The sequence below is a fragment of the Neodiprion fabricii genome, chromosome 3, assembly GCF_021155785.1.
Source record: "Neodiprion fabricii isolate iyNeoFabr1 chromosome 3, iyNeoFabr1.1, whole genome shotgun sequence".
Lineage (NCBI taxonomy): Eukaryota > Metazoa > Arthropoda > Insecta > Hymenoptera > Diprionidae > Neodiprion > Neodiprion fabricii.
This window is the reverse complement of record NC_060241.1, coordinates 19517271-19539369: the sequence shown is the minus strand read 5'-3', so window position 1 is coordinate 19539369 and position 22099 is coordinate 19517271. Positions and strand designations below refer to the sequence as shown.

The window sequence follows — 22099 nt, the reverse complement described above, 5'->3', positions numbered from 1 at the left end:
GAAATGTTTTGAAAATTGATAGCAAAGTACAAAAAATATCTGATTTAGGTACATTAGCATTCTGTAACTATAGCTGCAAATACTAGACTGTTTCCGTCAATTTTCCGAATCTCTTCCAGCCAAGACACAAGCATAATCATGAGCCTTATCATTTCCCAAAGTTTGAAGAGATTTAATTACTGAGAAAAATTTCATTTGTTACAGTAACTAGAAAAATTCAGTAAAAGAGGTATCATCAAAAAAACTGTTTGAATATTGTTGAAATAAGGAAAAACGAGGTACACGTAAACATTTTGCGGTATTGTCGATCCTTTTTCGGTAATTGCAACGCAAAGTCAGTTTGTTCGGCTTACTCTACTTTTTTAGTTAAACAAGGCTTCAACGTCAATTTATTGCTGCAGAAGCATTAAATTTTCGCAACAGTTACAAGAAAATCTAATAACAGTGATCGTAATGAGAAAAAACCGGAACTAAAAATTTCTCTCAGTGAACTGTTGTAAACTACGATTTTGCGTATTTGACGACGGTCCGACATTCCTTCAACTCTGGGCGAGATCGCGGGCTTCGAGTAGATCGTAAAACCAGCTTCACAAGGGGTGTGCAGTAAGCGGTGGAGATATACCTTACAGAATTGTGTACTGCGTAGAGTGCAAGGGCTGCTGATATCGGGGATGGTGTTATACACACCCGCATAGTTTACGCCCTCGCTTCACCCCCAAGTGGTAACTTACCCTTAGCCCCTTCGAACGTTGGGTGAATGTTTCGACCGGCGAATCGAGTTAACGGGAACAACGTAGGCATCTCGGGTAGATTGCGAGCGCTTAGGGTCCTCGACATATGCCAGGGTGGTGGCGGTGGGTGAGTATCGCCTGCGCGGAAGGTGAACGGAAAAGAATCGAGGAGCCTGTCTTCACGTCGGATGAAAGAAAGGGAAAAATAAAGGAGGAAAGAAAAGAGAGCACGGGGAATGGAAATCCACCGCAAAAGATATAAACCATTGTTCGAGCTGCCCTGGTTCATTTCATTTCTTCAAATGGGATCGCGTACCCGGCTTCTGACTCGTTTTCACTCGCCAGCTACACGATATTGCGCTATTTCTGCAGTAGAACCTGGAGTGGTAATGTATTACATTCTACAGCCGGCAGAGTGTGCGGAACGTGAAAGGTACCTTAACCTCGAATCTGATGCAGTAACGTATAATTCTTGGATATTTTTCCACCTGGTACATGCCGTGTAGCTTTAACAATGCTTTATGGAACGTACAGTCAGCGCGAAAAAGTTGGTGAAACGAAACCGTCTGTGTAGTCGTTAGAGAATAAAGTAACACAGCGAGTGTTTGTCGAAATGGGATGAACCGTATGAATTTTTCACTAATAAAAAATAATACGTCGATGTGATTTCTCTGATGTTGTGTTTTCGGTGATCAAAACTTTTTTTGCCGGATCACAAGGACTTTTGGGTTACTGGAAACAGGAATCTTTACCTCAGAATTTATTTCGTAGAAAGAATCCTTGGATACATAGGTCAGAAAGGAATACGTCGTTAAATGTCAACGTTTCGTCCCAAGATGTGAGCCCTCCTTAACATATTCATGTATCCAATTACACAAAAGAATAAATAAAATTCACCAAAATTTTCAGTTTACAATCAGTGAATATCGAGAGAATAAATGAGACTAGCCTCAAATTAAAGAAACTTAAATATGCAATGATATTTCTTTCTTTGTTCTCTAATATCCGTTTGCCAGTTTGGTTCGCGGAGTACAAATAAACTCGTCCTACGTGTGGTTCTTCATCGTGAAATTCAAAAATTGGATAAGTCTATGACTGTTGGTTTCATATATAGTAAAGGTGTGTGTACAAAGACTAATATCTATTGTATACAAGGGCGATGTGTCGAGCCTAGACTGTTTATTTTCATGTCACGCTCTTGTGTGTCCAGAGCGACAGGTAATAACTGATTCTTGTTCAGCGCCGCAGTTCGTCAGTCTTGTGAAGTATTTGAGAGAAGGAAGACGTAATGATACCTTGGTGAGTACAATCTCAAGTTAATAACCCATTCCCTATAACGACATGTTCTACCCGTCTGAATTTGAAGTGTCATTGAACTTCTGTGTCATCTCTAATTGTCGAATTTAATTTAAGGTCAGTCTCACTGACTCTCTCAATGCTCACTGATTGTCAACTAAGACTTGTGATGAATTTCGTTTATTCTTTTGTGTAATTAGATTAATAAATATGTATCCCGAGGAGAAGTCACACCCAGGGTTGAAACGTTGACAGTTGACAGTTAACGACGTCTTCTTTTCTGACCGACATGTCAAAGAACTCTTTCTACGCTTTTGAATTACATTTAACTTGATAACGTAGCTTCGGTTACACTTTCTAAACAGTTGCTGGAGTTTCTGACACACGAAATACTCGTTTCCAACAAATCTGTTAGAGTAGCACATGATACTCTGATATTTTTCCACCGCTTGTACGTGTAATGTTTCTTTAACGCCTAGCAGAGATTCTCAGCTGCCTACCTTTGAGCTTTTCGTATCGAAAAGAGTGAAATTGCTTTTCCGTAAAGAATCTTTGTCTGCATTGTCCGAGGCTTTGATCACTGACTTCACGAAACAGTACCAACGTACTTTCATCTCTGCATGAGGTGCAGGTTCTTTTGTCGTCCTCATTAACTTTGACCTATCAAATCCATGAGTAGGTATGCCTGATTTGCCTTTACCGAACGTTGAAATGAAAATTGTTTGAAGAAGTCATCTTTTCAGCATCTTTGACCATACTCTCATTATTGTCAAGTCGTCTCGTTTGACCGTCCAAGATTTATCTAAGATATATATATATATATGTATATATATATTTGGTGTGTGTGTTTTTCAAAGAGATAACTGGACAATGAAATTCTCGAAAAATCGTCTCGGAATATTACATTAAAAGGAAAACAAAAAAAAACCCGATCAAGCCCGAATCGCAAAAGCGTAGGTATAACAGTGACCACATGTCGAACAGTTCTGCAGAAGGTAGATTTGTACACTCGGATGCAGTGATTCTGAAATAGTTTCTTTGATGAGTCGCCACCGTCGGGCGGCAATCTCAATCTATATGAACCATACTCGTTACGCAACTGCCTGTGTGCAACAGTCTCGATCCGGCACCCAGTTGAAATACGTTTTGTTGTTATAATAAAGTTAATGAAAGTTGATTTAACTTCGTATCTATTAATCTCTTAAGTAGCTTTTGTCAACAGAAGTAGGCCTGTTACTGGAACAGATAACCAGACAGATATCTAAAGGAACGAAAAGTGGTCCTTGGATTAGAGTGAGTGCAACAGTAACAGAGGTAACTGCCGGGATGTTAGAACCGTGGAAAATATCTACCGTGCTAAAATACAGGCTTACAATATCGTTATTAAAATTATGTTTAATTTCAGCTTTGTCAAAATACGGTAAATAGTTTGTTTCTGACCGTAGATCAGACTAACGATGAGTCCCCATCTCGGGTACGGCAGGTACAAAAGAGTAAATGGAAAAACTATAAAGATTGTGGAAATACCGTAATTCTGCCGGCCAAACTATAACTCACGACCGTCGAATCTAAATTCTGAATCCGAAATTCGACGGTTTTGATCTCTGTAACCGCAACATAATCCATGACCATCGAATCTAACCTATAAATACAAAATTCAAGATTTTGGATTTTAGAGTATATACCGCTGGAGGTAGCTACCCATGTCGTCAACCTCGCGAAAACTGCAGCCGAGATGACGAAAGAGCGAGATATATACTCGGGATACTCCGTTTCTCTCACTCTGCATTTTATTGGCTGAGAGGAAACGTATCGACCAATAAAGCGTAGAATGACAGAGACGGATTATAACGAGCATGTGAATGCAAAGCTAATTCCATTAGCATATGCTCTAACTATTGCATTACCAACGTCACGGACTTCTCCAGAAACTTGGACGTTTCAGAATCACTGTGATCACGTGTACGCGATCCCTTCTTTTTTACAATGCGGTTATACGTCCGCCTATCCGCTCTGGACGTAGGTAAAAATCCGCAAGTATACGGGGCTGTTTGACGGAGGTTTCTTTAAACGAAATAGAACCGCGGCGGCCGATACAAGGTCCATAAAAGAATCCCCGAGTATACTTACGTCCCTCTCGACAGCGAAGCGTCTTCGTAATCTCGCCGCGTATGCCTGTTTGTACTTGGAATATCAGGTGTCTGTGTATATGTGTGTGTGTTTCTGTGTACGGTGTGGGAATCGCGTGAAACAATCTGGGAGACCGAGGTGATGGAGGATAGAGAAACGGGACGGCAAGCCAGTCAAGCAGTTGAGCAGTCGAGTTTACCGAGGCCATTTCTCAACCCTCTTAAGCAGCCCGGGCAACGCTTGTCCTATTTCAGCGATTCTGGCTATTTTACCATGGTGCCATTATTCCCTATGTAGTTAGCAACACACCCGCCTGCAGAAACGACTTCGGCTCCTCTCTTTCCACCTTCGTCTTCATTCTCCGCCTCGCGCATCCGACGCTCTTCGGATAATTGAGTTAACTGGGGGGTAGGGGGTAGAGAAGCTCTTTAGAGTTTCCACCATAAAAGCTCCCCCACTCTCCGCTGCACCGCCCGCTCGCGTTTTAACCCTAGTGATCAGACGCCCGGCTCCTCGGCTCGTGTATCTGAGTCCCGTACCTGGGCAGATTTTCATTTTCGTCAAGCGCATATTACGCCTTATACCTTATATCCGAGCCCTCCGAATTTTCGCCCAACCGGCAAACCCCGATATAGTCAATCTGAAACAGATTTGAATTCGGATATTATAAGTAACCGTCTGTGTTACACTGTTAAAAATTTCTGCACGGAACTTCTTACACTTGTTAGAAGTTTTATCTGGATGCGGAATAATGAATTTACCATACATTTACTGTGGATTCAATTTACGAAGACAATAAATTTACTACAAAATTTAGTGAAATCAAATTACTTTTTTGTGTTTTTCCTATAAATTTTAGTAAAATTAAAAATTTTCATTGTACATTTCAAACAAATGCATTGCAATTTACGTTGCTGCACTGAATTTGTAAATTTACACCTCTTTTGTACAGTAAATGTGTAGTAAATTCACAATCATTTTTAACAGTGTAGGGCTATGCAACAGCCTTGCTTGCTACTGGATTTGACTTACGATACGGTACATCACTCAGGGTTTCGTCGCCAGTAGAATAGCGTTGACATACTTGAATAAGAATAAGGAGCAATTTATAAATTGCATGATAGAGTTCTCATTATTTTGCATGTGTTATTGATTTGTTGTGTGATTACGCATTTAAACACGTCGAGGGTAGTATATTGAGTATTTATTTATTATATCTGTAAACTACGGAGATCTTATTGAAAATACAAAAAAACAACGTATACGTACCTATTGGAATAACAAACGAAAACTTGGACATTGATGCTTCATTTGAAATTTCGAAGAGATTTTTGGAAATGTAGTGTTATAAATTCGGTCGATTCCACTTTGCGACGGCTCATTTTATTCATAAGACTGTTTTCTACAAAGTTACTGAAACCCTTTTTTACGTCATGCTGTAATCGTGACATATTTAAATTTACAACATTGAATCGATATTGATGATGAATAACAAATGATAATATTAAACTGATTACTGAAAAAAAGACAACATTATTTCGACAAATTTTTAAAAATTACTTCCGAATGAAATAAACCACCGTGAAGTGAAATCTAACGAACATTGAGGGTTTTGAATCATTTTCAAGCAATTCAAAATTATGCATGCGGAATCCTTTGTTTATATTTTCAGTTTTTTTCACATTCGTAGTTTTGAAGTGATCTTCACAGTTTAAGAATGTAATAATTTCGACGGCAGTATGGAAGAAAGTGACATCTCAAATTTTGCTAGAAGATCGTGACATCTCAGATTGTGCCAGAAGAACTTGACATCTCAAATTGTGAAAGCAGAACATTCCGAGGTCAAATGTTTCATTGGTACGGCACTGAAATTTCGGATGCATAAATTATCCGCAGCATTTTTCCCCACTAGATTCAATAATTATTTCAATCATTTTCTCATTTATTAAGCGTTTATAATGAGGAACCAAAAACTTTGACATCAAATTTAACAAATAAATATTCTTCAGTTTCAATATGCTAGTTACGTTGAATTTGTCAATTTATGAAATGAAGATATAAATTACATATACATTACGGAATTGGAATGATATTTAGACAGAACGCTACATTGCGCTTACAGAATGGTCAGAAACTTTCACATACAATCGAACTCATTAAGTGAAAATGATTAAAACAATTATTGAATCTATTGGAAAAAAATGCTTCGTATAATTCAAGTACCAAAAATTTCAGTGCCGTATCAATGAAAGATTTGACCGCGGTCAAGATGTCACGTTCTTCTAACATAATTTGAGATGTCGCGTTCTTCCATGCTGCCGTCGATTTGATGCATACTCAATATACGACTCTGTGACTTGAATGACTTAAAGCCTGGACGACGTATGAAAAAAGTTCTTTCACAAAAATTTTACGTTCTCTTGTGAACTTCTCGAGAGTATTTTTTTCGTGTTTTTCATATCCCGTTTCGGTGTAGTTTTCATACAAAATGCGCGCAAATTATTCGTAACTGAAAAGTGCCCCAATCGAATGGGCTACAATTTATACACAGCGTGTCTTCTTCAATGCGAAAGGTTGTCTGAAAATTTCATAGTGAGCGGTGAAGTGGTTCAAAAGATATATTAACAAATATTCACACAGTGGCGAGAATTCGATTCAAACTTCGCCGCGCGTCAAGAAATTTGCTTACCCTGCGCGTGGCGCTGCCGCGCAGTCGAGCGCGATCGTCAATTGTTGCGCGTGTTGTTTATAACAGTTGACGACTTTTTCTTGAGGAGCGTACTTCAGTCTGTTATTTATTACGATTCGTGAGTTCCCTGTTGCCGGACGATATTTTTGAAGAGTATTCATCCAAGGTAAGAATTCAACGATTTGTTACGTATCGTAATACCGATTGTACAACTTTCACCGTTTTTACCGCCCCGCATTATGGTACGTGTGGATGAGAAATTTCACATCTTCATGTAAACTATTACTTGTAACTTTTGAACTATTTTTCCGCCCACTACGAAACTTACAGACAATCTTTGGTATTGAAAAAGACATGCTGTGTAAACATTCAGCCAATTCGATTAAGGCACTATTTTGTTACGGAAGATTTTCGAAGATTTTTCATAAAAATTGAACTTTAACGAGGCACGAAAAATCGCACAAAATTATTTTTAGAAATTTCATACAACGATGCGAAACTTCTGTGCAGGAACTTTTTCCATGTGTCATCTGAGTTTCAAGAAATGAGAAATCGTGACAAGCCGATTTTTCGACTAGCTGGGATAAGAAAATCAAAAGTGGTTAGGGAAAAAATCTCGTTTTTTCGTTCGATTTGATGTAAAATCCCCCATATACAATGTATAAATATATACAGTAATTTTCATTATTGGTTTTCAGTGAGTCTCAATTTTTTTGAAATTAACACTCAAACGAGTATTCTTCATACAGAAAATTTACTCACCTATGATCAACGTATCGTTATAGTTTCTCCTGTCACTCGCGTCGCTAGTCATTGGCACATAAAATTTGATTAGAAAGGAAGCTCGTTCTAGTTTTGATTCTAAAAAAGTAGTGAGCCACTGGGAACCTATTAACGAACATTGCTGTAGATATTACTGGAATTTTCTTTTCTTTTGGGAAAAAGATCTGTAAAAACTATCACACGTCGTTCAATTCGTTGCAGATGTAAAATTACGAGAGCGACAGTGCGAGTCAGTGATCGAAGTTGTTTGCTCGCCGCGGTGGCGAGTATATTGAACCGACACATTGCAAAATACTCGAGGAAGGATCCCCTAGCTGGTATGTAAACTCGGTAATACATACTCTATAAAGAATCTACGACAAGGGTACTTGTCAGAGAAGAGAGTACTCCTTTTTATTGTACCAGCAGCTCTTCGCTACCCTACATATATATATATCTTATATATATATATATATATGTATATATGGGTGTTATCATAGAATGCATTATGTAAACCGGGAAAGTGTAAACTGGAATGAATATAGGTATATGTATATACAGAATACCGACGAGACGTTGGTATGCTAAGAATGTACATATGTAGGCTCCCGAGGCTGCAAACACACTCATAGAGAGACAAACGGATGGAGCTGGGATTCTCCGGCTTAAATATAATTACACAGTATAACATTTCTCTGGCAATATAGCACGTGACCTGTTTAAACATACGCGATATTACATTTTTTGGATACTATTCACACGCGTTATCACCACTGAAAATACCATTCTTACTGGAAACAGCTCTCTCTGATTTTTCGATGGTAAATCAGAATTCGCGATGGTGAAAAGTGCAGTTTTTCTCCAAAGTAGGGGTGAAATTGGGGAAAAAATGTGTTCTCAGTATTCTTTGTGGAACTCGAACCTGCAGGGAAGGAATTGCACCAAAGATAAAAAAAAAATAAAACAAATTTGATCCTTTCTGTATCTGTCCTCTGTCTAGTATTGACAAAGTTGAAATTCGAAACTTGGTTCAGAAAAGAAGATCACATTTGGTTCGGCGTCTGGGTTGACAAATCTTTCAAAAGCGGAAAATTTTATCTAGCGATGGCTAGGAAAGATAAAACCCGTCTTGAAAATTGAATTTCCTTCACGCGTAAAAAACCATTAGAAAAAAAAGAAAATCGCACATCTTCGTTTGCAAACGTGAAAAAATTTCGCTACAAATTTCTCTACACTTTACGTATTTCGTGGCCGAGCGAATCTTTCTTTCCCGTATTTAACCGGCTAATATATTGATTGATTTATTTTTACCGAAAGTTGGCGTCCGCGCGAAGAGTGCAAAGTTTAGGAACAACGAGATGGAAGGTACGGGGAGCGAGAGAGAGGGAGAGATGGGGGCTGCTTTTTCCAGGGTGCCTGGGTAATGCTTTATTCCGTTGGAGTTTTTGCCACGGTTAATCCGATGGCATAAATTTGACCTGCGAACGAGACAGTAGAAACGTTTTGATAATATAGTCACGCGAAGAAAGGAAACAATTGAATTAAACCCCAAGCTTTAGGGCTCGTAGCGCCCACAGACTCCAAAATAATTCCAACCTCCGTGCAGCTTCTTGTATCTAATATAATTGCGAATGTACTTGTGCACAAACATATGCAGGCCGAGCGTGTGTTTTTGGGAAAATTTCACCCCAGCGAGAAAAGCACACCGATCCTTCGAACCTGTTTTCACCACTTAGCTTTCGGTCTTCGGCAACATTTTTTGCCACTTATATGACTTCAATTCTGATACTTCAGCGTTATAATTAAGCTGAGAACGCGGCGAAAATGACAGATTGAAGACGGAAAGTACCTGCTTCGAATTCGCACTGTCGCTCTTTCGCGTTCTCGCTTCGTTTCCATCTCACTGCGGGAAGAAAAATCCACGGGCGCGGAGGGTTCTTTGAATCAAGACACAAATGGTTGGGGCTCGAATTTCAAAGCGCGTGGAACAAATTGCACCGTATTTTTCTTCTTTTTTTTCGCGCCCTTTTTCTTCTCGGATCTGCGTCAAAGTCGCAGAATCATCAGCGCAGCAACGCAGCGTTGAAACCTAAGGCACGCAGGGTGAACAAGTCGTCTTCATTTTACTTGTTAATGTAATCGGAATAAAACATTGCAAAAACCTATTATTGTTCCCCGAGCACATTAAAGCGTATAAATAATTGCAAACGTGTTTTCTTTTCACTCTGTCACAGTAAGGACGAGACTTTTTTGTCCACAAATATATATACGTTTTTAAAATGTTCGTTTGTTTTTAATCTGGAATAATTTTTCTACACACTCTGACTTAGCAGCTCGTTACAATTCCATTTTTAAATCGTCTACAATAATTTCTTTATCTCGAGCGCTTCGAGGATCAGGATTAAAGTAACTCGACCTACTTTTCTTTTCTCACTTTAGTTTTTGCTTTCGGTTTCTTGCCTTTCCGCTTTCTTTGTACGACGTTTAATACACACACCTAAGGCTTCTACTTTTGTCAACAAGAGGATGAATTTTCTTGAGATAAAAAATTGAACGCATTGAAAAATGAGGTTAAATTTCTCAGTAACCATTATCGCGTGAGTTTTTCTAACAACTTGACTTACATTTCATATTCAGGTTGAGCACCGTATTCCACCACTCCCATTATCGGGCTGATTAACAGAATTTAATGACAGTTCTATTCTAGTTGCCTCATTATTGACTTAACTGATTGTCCGAACTGAATTTTTTATCGTTTTCCACATTTCCTAATATTCAGATTATCTCGACAAATAATGTTTGACATTTCTGACGGCCGTAACGGGAAACGGTGCTCAACCTGGACGTGAGCTGTAACTCTGGTTGTAATTCACGGTACATTCTTCATTAATTCTTCTTCGAATGTCGAAAGACGAAACGATTCGAAGCCATCGCGTATCCCGGTATCAAAAGCTCTTACGGAATCGGTTAATGCAATGCTCTCAAACCTCTCAGCACCGTTATCTCAACGTTTTGTGACACACACAGACACGCCATCGCCCCATCAACCGGTATTCCAAAGCCATGTAAATTGGGCGGGTCTTCCGGTTGTGCAGAGAAAATAGCGCGTTCAAAAACTTTCGCGGGAATAAATCCCGCTATAGAGGAAGTTCTCACGGGGTTTGCGCGAGTAATCGGGAATGAAATATGGTAAGCCAACGTGGAGGTAGAAACTCGACCCTGTGTCATGCATTTTTGCCCCGGATCCGAAGTCCCTTGGATAAGAACTAGCTGCTGGTTAGCTGAAAGTGGGTTCAAAATTTCAACGATAAGAAACGGCGAACATGCCGCCGGTTGAAATTCTATATTTTGATGGGGAAAACTTTCCAAACAGAAGTTGGCACGCCGAATTCGGAGGACAGGCTCTCCGCGTATTGTCAACTTTGTGCGGATGCGAAGAGCACGAATACACACGTTGCTCGTGTGTTAGTGGGGGAGCGATATAAAAAGTTGAAAAGTATTTCTTGGCTCTGGAGCATACCGAAGTAGCTATCCGTGTACGCCGAATGCAGGGGAGAGGAAACTCCTCGATATCATATGAATTTGATTTTTTTTTTCCTCTTCTTCTTCAGCTTTTCCTTTATTTTATCTTCTTTTTTCGGCTCTTGTGTTTGACGGAAAGAAAGATGGAAAAACGAAACGAGGAACGGCGCAGCGTCTTATCGCCGTTGAAGACGACGAATGTAAATCTCAAGGCTGAATATCAATTTGGCTATCTCTGTAATACAGATACCCGGGCAATTTTCTCCCGGTTTTTCACTCATCTCTATGTACGTATATTGATTAGTCTACTCCATTTTTTTTTTATCTCGATCTCTCTTTGTATATCATTTATTGTTCTTCGTTTATTTCTCCATGTTTTTATTTTTTATCTTTATTTCTTTACCGTCATTTATTTCTCTCTTATTTTCTCTCTTCTCCTCGCGTCGCCTCGAATTCATCACGGTTCTCGGGTTTTATATTCAGCCTCGTGATAAACTCCGGCGTAATGGAAAAATATCCTCGTGCATACATATACTTAAATATATACTGCGGGTACCCATTTACGATGATGAGAGCGAGAAAGAGGAAAAAAAAAAAAAAAAATTTCGAGAGAAAGAGAGCTTCGCAAAAAAGTCTCAAAGTGCTGAAAAAAAATGAAGGAAGGTGAAACGGGCAATAAATATTTGCACTAGAGGTCTTGTGCTTCGTGACCAACGTCGAAACTTTCACTCGCCGAAACGTAATATTTCACTCACTTTTTCAATTGATACGCAGAAAAAAATGGACACCTCGTCCGCTCGATAGAAATTTACAGTTTCACCGGTTACTGTAATACAGTCCTTAAGAAATAGTTTTCTACCTGTAACCAGAAACTCTAGGATGCGTTACTATTCTTTTTGATTGTGATCACTCGTAATATATTTTCTTGTGACTATAGACGTAATGTGATTTGGGCGTATCAATGAATTAATGTCGCTGGATCATTCAACCACAAGAATATAGTGAACCAAAGAAACAAATATTGCAATAATGTTGCAGTAACCAGAGAATGTTGCCTTGACAACTGTAATCATGCACTTTGAACAGTCATTTGTGTGAAATTTTCTTGAAATTCCAACAGTATCATTTGAACAGCGGTTATTGTAACGATAACCATATTTTACTAAAATTCAATACTACAAATAATAAAATTTTCCTGAGTATACTCAATGTAAGCAATTAAATCGCTAGTTTTCACAACTGACGAATGAATTCTTCGAACAGAGGGAAGTTTTCACGAAGCCGAGTCTCCGGATATCCGTCTGAGGGAAATAAAAAGAGATGGAGAAGTATGGAAGAGAAATAGGAACGGAAAAAAAGGTTCACCTAAGTGAAACGAAGCGCCTGACACCGATCGGACGCGAGATCGCAGTTATCGCGTTAGAATTGATACGGAATCGGGAGTATCAGCAGCGAGTTATTAGAGCAGAATGATAGGGGTTTTATTTAGCGATTCGCCGTTCTAAATCCGATATGATCTGCTATCCGGCCCGTTGTTCAATACAACCCGTTTTCATCCGGGTCCGCGTAGCGTCTCTCTTATAAATCCACGCTAGTAACGGGGTTAATTAATCTTGTGTACCTAGCGGGGCGGGCGTGTTTTCACGCGCGTTTACCTGCGTGGATATAGAAGGAAAACAGCGTCCTCCTCCGCCTCGTCACGCTCCGTTCAATTAATTGTTATTAAATCTCGCACGGCCGGTTCGGGGCTTAGACCGGGATCCGGGTATAAACGCAGCACAAAGGTCATTTACGTTAGAGTCAACCAACGACGAGGAATAATTCATTAGGAAATTAGAACTGAGTGTTAAGGTTGCACCCTAGAGATACGATAAAGGGGATCGATAATGGGGAGCGGAAGGATACACGCAGGAACCGGAATGGAAAAAGGCACGGCAAAACGAAAAGACTGTGATGGGCGAGGGTCGAGGAGCGGATGGTCGTCGAATAAAAGCTTTGTTGTGTCGAATTTTTGAAATCGTAAAGAGTGTTTCGTAGAAGCTTGAAATGTAGAAATAGAGAATTTCGGTTAGTCGATTAACCGACAGTTTCGATTCATCGGTTTTTAATCATAGACGAGTATAATTCGAGCATTGTAAATGAGCTGCGATTCGTAATACCGATTGATCTGAACAATTATTATGAGGCAAGTTCGATCAATCGATTAATCAAAACGAAATCAACCAAAAAACGGTGAATCGAATTTGCCGATTAGCCGATTAATCGCACAGCAGTGATTCTTACCCCTCCAGATTTTCAAATTCATTTAGATTCTTACATTTTTTTGATGCTTATATCACGTGATAATTCTGGTAAGACTGGTTTTGAATCAGTTTTTTCTAGTTGTAAGTACTCTGAGAAGTCAGTGCAATGAAATATAGGCTATGTCAATATGTAGGAAACATACTTTCCAATGTTGCAAGAATTATCCAAATCGGTTTTTCTGGTTTTTAAAATGACTTGGAACAAACAGACAAGCTTTCTCTCCTTGTTTAATTTGTCGGTGCAAATATACGTGTCACCTAACTAACGGAGGATTTTTAGGATCTGTAACAATTTTCGAGTCTATAAATTTCGTGGTGATATTGACTTTCATTTTGGAATATTACATAAGGTAAAAGTGTTTTCTGCCTTTCCTCTTCGTTCCCAACGAAATGTAAGAGATAACAGGCTTCCAGGTTTGGAAGATGGCCAAAATCTAATTTTCTCTTGAAAAGAGGCGGAAACGTTTTCCTGGGAATCAGGGTGCTGTACAAGTGAAATCAGAACAAAGAATGATAATCGCCGTCATGATTATAAATCACATCGCATATCAGCCGCAAAGCTAGTGCAATCATTTTTTATCTATTTTTATTTATTTTTTTTATTTTCTTTGCAATTCATTAATCACACTTTTCATCACTCTTTAATTTTTACCAGAACACCTGCACCACGGGCTAGAAGAACCCGTTTTGCTTTACAAAAATAGTAGATGCATTCCACGAGATATCGATCAGGACCGAAAGTAAAGATTTCAGATTTACTTGAAAATTTTTTTGATCGTACTTATGGAAGAAAAATGGAGTCCTATTCCGCAAAGCGTTTTCAATCATCCCTAAGATGTGATTCAATTCGCTATTTCCGAAGCGCTCATTCAAAATGACTTGAAGAAAGTCGGAAAAATCTCGTAAAATACAACCAAATTTTTCAGCACTTATTGAAATATGCATTTTTAACTACAGAAACACATGTCTAATTTTTGTTCAGTATATTCATTACTCTGTCATTCCGTAAATGTACGTTTGTTGGTCCTCGATATTAGAAACTTTCTCACTTCGTTTTGTCTTGAAAATGTTCAGATCTTATAAAACCTGCGCTTAGCAAAAATCAAAGTAAACTATATCTTGAATGTGGTTTAATATACTCAAAAAAAAGTGTCTTCGTGTTTAGACCAGTACTTTTATTTAACCAAACCTGAAGCCAATTAAAAATTTCAACTTTGATACCTCCTGGTGATAAATGGTAGATTTTCTGGTTACAGCTGAAAAACTAATTTTCCTTTCGTACCCGGAACTGCATTGTTTGGTTACGGTGAGAAATAAAAATGAATAGTTAAAAGACTGTACAATTGCCGCAGCTATACGTAAAAATTTCTCTCATTGCATGAATTATTCCAGCAAGTTGTAGAGGCAAATATTGATGGAACCAGAGAACCAGGCCCTATTTGTAACTCGGGATATCCAGCGGGAGGGAAAGTCCGCTCCTTTGTGTGTTCTTGGTGTAACTAATACAACGGCTACCGAACATCGGGGGCATAATGTTGGCGCGTTTATGCGTGCCTTAGGAGTACCTGGAAGGTACGTTCAACGGGTGTCCGTTCCTTGAAAGGGCATTAGACGACCTCGCGAGGGTGGTAATGGCACGTAGCAACCGGACAATGGACCGAAACTCTCCACGGAAAGCTCAACTATGTATGCCGGTTCGAATAGAATAGGGGCGGGGTTTAAGTTCCGAATTTGAAAAGTTCCGAAAGCGCCTAATTCCGAATTACTTGGTGGTGAAACTTGACGTAAAGAAATCAAACTTTTACCAAACAACAAAGTTTCGAACGGCCGAAGCCCGATGGTTCAAAGTTCCGAAATGCAAGATTCCGAAAATTCAAGTTACGGTAGAGCAAAGTTTTGATAGGGTGAAATTCCGAAAATTAAAATATACTCACACAGTGTAGTTTACTCAACGAGCGGGTGTAAAAAATCAGATAAACCGAAAATCAGAATGATCAGGATTCCGAACGTAAAAATATCGAAAATCGAAAACAAAGAAAGATCAGAGTGGTGAAATTTTACCAGAAATTTACAGAACAAAAATTCTTCGATCATTCGGAACTTTGATGTTTCGTCAAAGTTTCGTTTTTCACTCCAAGTTCCGCCGCTAAAAAATTTGGAATTTAACGCTTTCGAAACTATTCAACAAAAAAAAAAATCCAATCTGTCATGTCGATATTGATTTTTTGAGTCATGTATGAAAATGTTGGTGAAGTAAATAACTGGAGCCAATTTCAGAAAAGTACGCTCACTTCTAGAGTCGTTGACATGAAATCTTACCGAGGCCACTCAAATATCAAGGGCAACAAAACCACCGTTGGCCAGTGAAATTATTCGTTAGTTGGAAACCTTCCTGTATAAATAGCAACTATTTAAAATTAACTATGAAATTTAGCCCGAAAGGGTGATCAACCGTTTCAATTATTTTCTCCGACATTCCGTCATGACCCTTCCATCACTTTATACCGCGTATCGATTACCACACACACATATACTAACTCGCAATAATTTCGTCAGTGATTAATTGTCATACCAGCCTAATTGCAACACGTGCATGTAACGTGTATAGCAGGAATTCGACATTCATGGTATGTACGCAACGAACCCCAAAACGCGCGCAATAATTCATAGCATTTAAACCCCGTATAGCAATCATACCTTGCAATAAGCTGTACCAAAAACCCTTTTCTCGCAGTTATTTCACACAACAATTCGAGTTTTCGATGTGATATAGTGCCCCGAAGATGCGACACGACTTTTATTATATATCTACGAACGAAACCCTCCCCAGCCGATTCCATCATTTACGTTTCTTGTATTTCCTCTCATTGTATTAACTAACGTGGCTCGTATTTTTATTCTTCGCCTCGTTATAGTACATTATATTATTATGTACCTGATGTCCAATTTTATTTAATAGAGCGGAAAAAGATGGATTATAACATGTATTTCATATATTCTCTGTAAGGATTTCCTTCAAACGATTCTCTCTTTCTTTCACATGAAGTAACAGTTTTAACGTACACCAAGATGAATTTCTATCGCTATTATAACGACACCCATTTTACTAGAATTTTCTAGTAACCATAGCACGTGAAATCTTCCTTTCGTGTATTAAAACCGGAAATGAAGGCTTTCGGTTTTCGTATTTCACAGACTAACAAGACTTTGCAAATGAAGATGACATTAAACAAGCGGGTTCGGGCTGACCATGAACCAGCCTTTGAATTTCGGTTTTCAAATTCGTTTTGTCATTATTTTAGTAATTATCTTATTCGAACTTTAAAAGCACAATTTCAAATTCGTGCTCAGAGAGTAAAAAACTGTGAGGTACCATAGTACCTGTACGAATATTGGACGAGCTCTGGACTGTGAACTACCATATTTGAATTTATGACCAGCGACCACAAAAATCTTGTAGCATCAATTTTCATAAAAATCCAAATGTGTTTAGTTTTTTTTCAACATATCGAAGACACCAGATTCAAATTTCGCAAATCCGACTTTCGATTTGTGATCAGCAGCCCAAAAAACCCTGAGGTACCAATTTTTATTCGCACCCGGTCATCCATTCTCAAGATATCATCATTTTTATTTTATTTAAATAATTCGAACAGTACCGAACCGATCAAATCCAAAACCTCAGTATCCATCTGAAAATGATTAAAGGCGATTCTCTAGACTTTTCATTTTCGGGATGATTACAACAACTACCTTTTTTCACTAAAAACAGAGAACCGGGAAGTTAAAAAACAGGAATCGCTATCACGTATTAACTACTCATAAGGCGAAGATCCCTCACCACCGATTGACAGATCGTGAAATTTTTTACGGAAATGACGAAAGTGGCCGGGTTCTCGTTGGTTTGGCATGACCTGTGCGGTCGCGGTTAGGAGATTTGTTCCCGATCAAAGGGTTGCGCGTTGGACTGGGGGTGAGTAAATAGGTAGACCGTCCAGCTACGCGGAGGGTGCAAGTTGGACGGCGACCAAAGGCACGAGGCATGCTAGCAACAGGGATGAGAGATCAGCAGTGTGCATACTTGGAAATAACTCGAGCATACACAGGATGCGTGTGTGTATCGAAGGGAACGCGTTAGCCAGATCCGGTATCGATTGGTGATAGAGGCTGTGGAATAAGCGAGTAAATCACACGCCTCGGAATTATAATGTCAATTTTATTTACGCGTTGTCAGAGAAACCGCGATATTTTAGGGTTCCGTACCTCAAAAGGTCAAGTCGGAACCCTTATAGGATCACTTCGTTGTCCGTCCGTCTGTCCGTCCGTCTGTGAAGACCTCTTTTCTCAGGAACGGTTAGAGGTATTGAGTTGAAATTAATATCAAATACTAAGGTTTACGGTCCCTTGGAAGTTTAAAAAATTGAAGCTTCTAATTCAACGCAACAAAAAGATGCGGCCATTTGTGCCACACGTTTTGATACCCGGAAACTCACTCACCAAAATCTATAGGATACTTCCCGTTGACGTAGAATCATGAAATTTGGAGAGAAGCAAGGTCTCACAGTACAAGTAACGGAAGAAAGTCCGAGAATAGTTAATTTGCAGTTATCACACATAAAATAAAAGAATTACGTTTGTACGGGGCCCTCGGGGCACGAGTTCTATTCCTTCTTGTCCGGTTTCTTTTATTTCGGATCGCGGTTATTGCTTTTTCACGAACGTGTAAATCGCGGCATCGTTCGCAAAAACTTGTTAGTTGAAAATAAAGACCGACACTGCGGTCTGTAAATAATAACTTTTTGCAAGAAACACGTTGACCAATTGTACAGTTTTCGAATTGCACCTTTGTCTTGCAATTTTCGGTAGCATTTTCTGTCTTTAAAAATATCATGACTTAATGGATCAATTTTTTGTGTTAAACAGCTCGATTCATTCGGCTGTGAAATCAATTTTCACATAGATCCTGAGAAACTGTGAAAAAACATTTCTCCTTTATAATTTCAGTTCTGTATTTTGGAACTAGATTGAAATATACATTTTTATTTTTTACGCGTAGAATCGAGAACGCAGATTAATAATGAATGAATTCACTCTTAAAAATTCATACATTTAGTATATGGGTAATTTTTCAAAGAAAAATGCCACTTTTTCCCCGCAAATGAGAGAAAAAATTTATGAGGGAAAAACATGCCACTTTCGTCCCATTTTTGAGGTAAAAAAATTTAACACTATCGTTGAGTCGGGAGTAAACATGTTTTAGGAGTTCCCGAGTATCTAACTTAAAATAGATTTCAAATTCCGAAAGATTACACTTTTTTCACACAAAATTATCCATGTTAGTCTCCTTAATCAAAATCTGACGAAGCCTTTGAATAAATATATCTATAGCGGTGCCATATTTCTTGCGATCAATAATGGAGCGAAAAAACTCTCCGTGGTTCATATTATACGATCACAAGTGCTGTAGCCTTGCAGTATCCGCAATATTTATTACTTATCAGTATCTGCTGCAGACGATCCGAAGAGTTTTTTTTTTTTTTTCTATCTCTTATATTCTTTGCAGCTGGTGTTGTATCCATATTTCAAAGTATGAAACAAGGCAGTAAGTTTTAAAAAAAGAACGAAATTCAATTCAACGAGAGTCTATTTGAATCTAGATTAATGTGCTTAGCCGTCAGTTCATTTAAGAAATATATACATCGATATCGATCAGAATCGATTCGCAATGTCAAGAAATTCAATACACGCGTGTACTGCACCGCATTCCCATAATTAGAAACTGGAAATAATTTTCGATAAGGATGAAATGTCAATTTCAGCTTATCAGGACCGATTGACATAAAAATTACACCTGGCTGTTAATTACACGGGGCGGGGAGATGTGTGATATCCCCATGCTGCCGGCAGTTATCGGGGTTAATTATTCAACTTCTTGTTAAACGCGGAGCAAAGTCTACGCGCTTAGGCCTCGATAATCCCCGGAAAATAGCAACGGTTCGGTTAGACACGGGGCTTACAACATACATGACGGATAAAGGAGCGTATACGCGTCCCTCTCAATCCTCGTATCTCCGGATCTGCGGATCCCAAAAACTCTTGGCAGACCTATACCGACACTGACACGGATCACCTCGCTTTGAAGTGTTTGCTTATCGAGCTGTGTGTCCAATTACACTCACACGTGATCGAAACGTGGCCGGATATCAACATGCGTGTAATTATCCGTGGATAGAGTCGTCGCCGATAACGTATCGCGCGTTTTGAAGTAGCGAAAATTGTCAAACTAGGCTCAGGTATGAAAATTCAAGTGAAAAGGATACTTTCTACGCGAAGAGAGAAGAAGACGTAGCTGGGTATGTGATATGTGTTAGAGATTTATTCAACCCTGAGCTGAACCCATAACCTACAGCAGCAATGATGTATGCAGAGTTTAAACTGTGAAATCGCGACTGTACGTCTTCGCTCTTCGAAAGACAATTAATCTTCCTTGGTAGAGTCTCGCCAGGCTCTCTTTCTTTTACGGGTTGAAAATTTACCCGACCATAAAATAAACGCGCAGAGAAGGATAACCGCTCCCCGATGTATTCCGTCATTTATAACACCCCGTATAACCGGTGGGAAAGCTGGTTTTTCCAAAGAAAAAAATTAGGAATGCTTACGCCTGCTGGCCCCAGTTTGTACAACACGCAAACCTGTGGGATCACTTAAGGAGGCTTCGTTGGCCAAAGATCGGTACTTCTTATTAATTTTATGACGGGAAAGTCGTTTTTCCTACATTCTTAAGCTACGAACATCTCTTAAAAAATAATAATGGTGTGATAAAAGTTATAAACTTAGTATATTAGCTCGAATTTACTGTGCGATGACCCATTTTATTCAGAAGACTATTTTTCTACTAATTACAAGTCACTAATTGTAAGACAGATTTTATTTTATCAGGTAGTCAATTTTATACTGCCATTTGTTTCTCATACTCGATATTATTGCAAAGATGTTAAATTAAATATTTGCTCTTGACTTTTCAATAAACTTTAAGCAGCTGCTATTGACATAGGAAGATTTAAAAATGACCAACGTCAATACGGCTGAAAGATATTAAATTTGTCTTCATTTTAAGTTTAAAAAAAAAAAATGATCTGTAATTTATCAAGTTGCAATACCTTCAGCATGTGAATGAAATTCTCGATCTGCATCGTCTACGTCATTATGATGTCCATTACGTGAAAAATAGGCATTTTCATGTTCCACACACTCGTTATCGTCGGAACTGAAACCTCTAATACCGTCACGGTATTTTCTTTACTCAGTACGATTTCCGTAATTTTATCGAACTTAAGTATATCTTGAATTGATCGCTCACAGGGTCTAGTTCCGACACGAACCATTCTATTTTGCCTGTCAAAATCGTCCGGAGGGGTTCAAAGCTATCGTGTGAATAATATTTTTTTGAAACCGTCGTTTCAAGTAGAATCGGTGCAGAGTTGAACAATAATATTATAGAGTATTTCCAAAATTTTTAAACTTACAAGATGAAACTTGTAGTATTTTTCATCTGCATAATGACGGGTATTTACAAATCTTTCCGCACCAATACCCTAGCTATTCAGAGTTAACTCAAAAATCAAGAACAAAAGGGTAACCATTTTACTCCCGAGTTGAAAATGTATAAAAAGAAAAGTTATGACCGCAACAGTTCAACATCGCGACGAAGGGTTGCGAGAAGTTGCCACTGACAGGGTGGATGAAAGCCGCGCCTCACTCCTCGCTCCCTTTCGCCGTCTAACGTACAATGTATAACATTTGTTCCGGTGCTAACCAGGCATTAATTATTCGGTTGTGTTTCTGGAGGAACGTTACCGCCCCCGCTGACCGTGCATAAATTAGCTCGTGACGTCACACTTTGACCACACTTACCAAACCAGCCGGCCAGCCATTGCCGCAGGGTGCCAAGCAACTGCAGGACACCGAAGTATAATCTGCCCGTTCAATCGTGGAAGGAAATTAGCGCCGTGCTAAAACCGCATAAGGGAGTCCCAGAGGACAGAGAACTTGTTTTACTCTCATTACGCTCGTTCTATCGCGGTGATATACATTATCCTTACCTTTTTTCGTCGTGCCACCGACAAGGATAAGATTGAACTTGGAATTTTCGGTGATTTATCTCCCGGCGGATAGAACCGAGGCCGCAAAGTCCCGAGGTTGACGCTGTCAGCCATAACCTCTCACTTTCGCCCGGTCTGCCATTGTGTGCGAACCATAGATGAGTGTATTTTCTCATTTTTATCCTAGCCTTCATTCACACACCAAACAAGGATACCTGTGAGCTGTGGAAAAAAACGGAAGGCAGAAGAAGAAAAAGGGGAGATGACACAGGATCGGTATAAACACGGGCGGTGTCAGCAGCTGGCGAGAGAGCTCTCGGTCGTAAATTGAGTCCCGCCGCTTCGTTGAACAAAAAGAATCACTTTTCGTGTAGCTACATAATCCATCCAATAACGATCAATACACACATTAGGATGAGACTGTGGCTCGTAATATCTAGGGAAGAAAAATCATCCATAAACGTGAAGTCTCGCGCTCGAGAGAGCACGGCGCCGACGCAAGGCGAGCAGTCCTTTCTGACGCTCGCTCTCCACGACGCTTTTACCGTCAGTGTGTGGCAGACA

General features: G+C 39.2%; 1 long non-coding RNA gene across 1 annotated transcript; it reads left to right on the top strand.

Moving 5' to 3' along the window:
- Positions 1-6918: 6918 nt before the first annotated feature.
- On the top strand, positions 6919-15371 carry LOC124177209. Its single transcript, XR_006869550.1, has 3 exons — positions 6919-7012; positions 7831-7946; positions 14826-15371. It is a non-coding gene; the product is annotated as an uncharacterized LOC124177209 (long non-coding RNA).
- The last annotated feature ends 6728 nt before the right edge of the window (positions 15372-22099 follow it).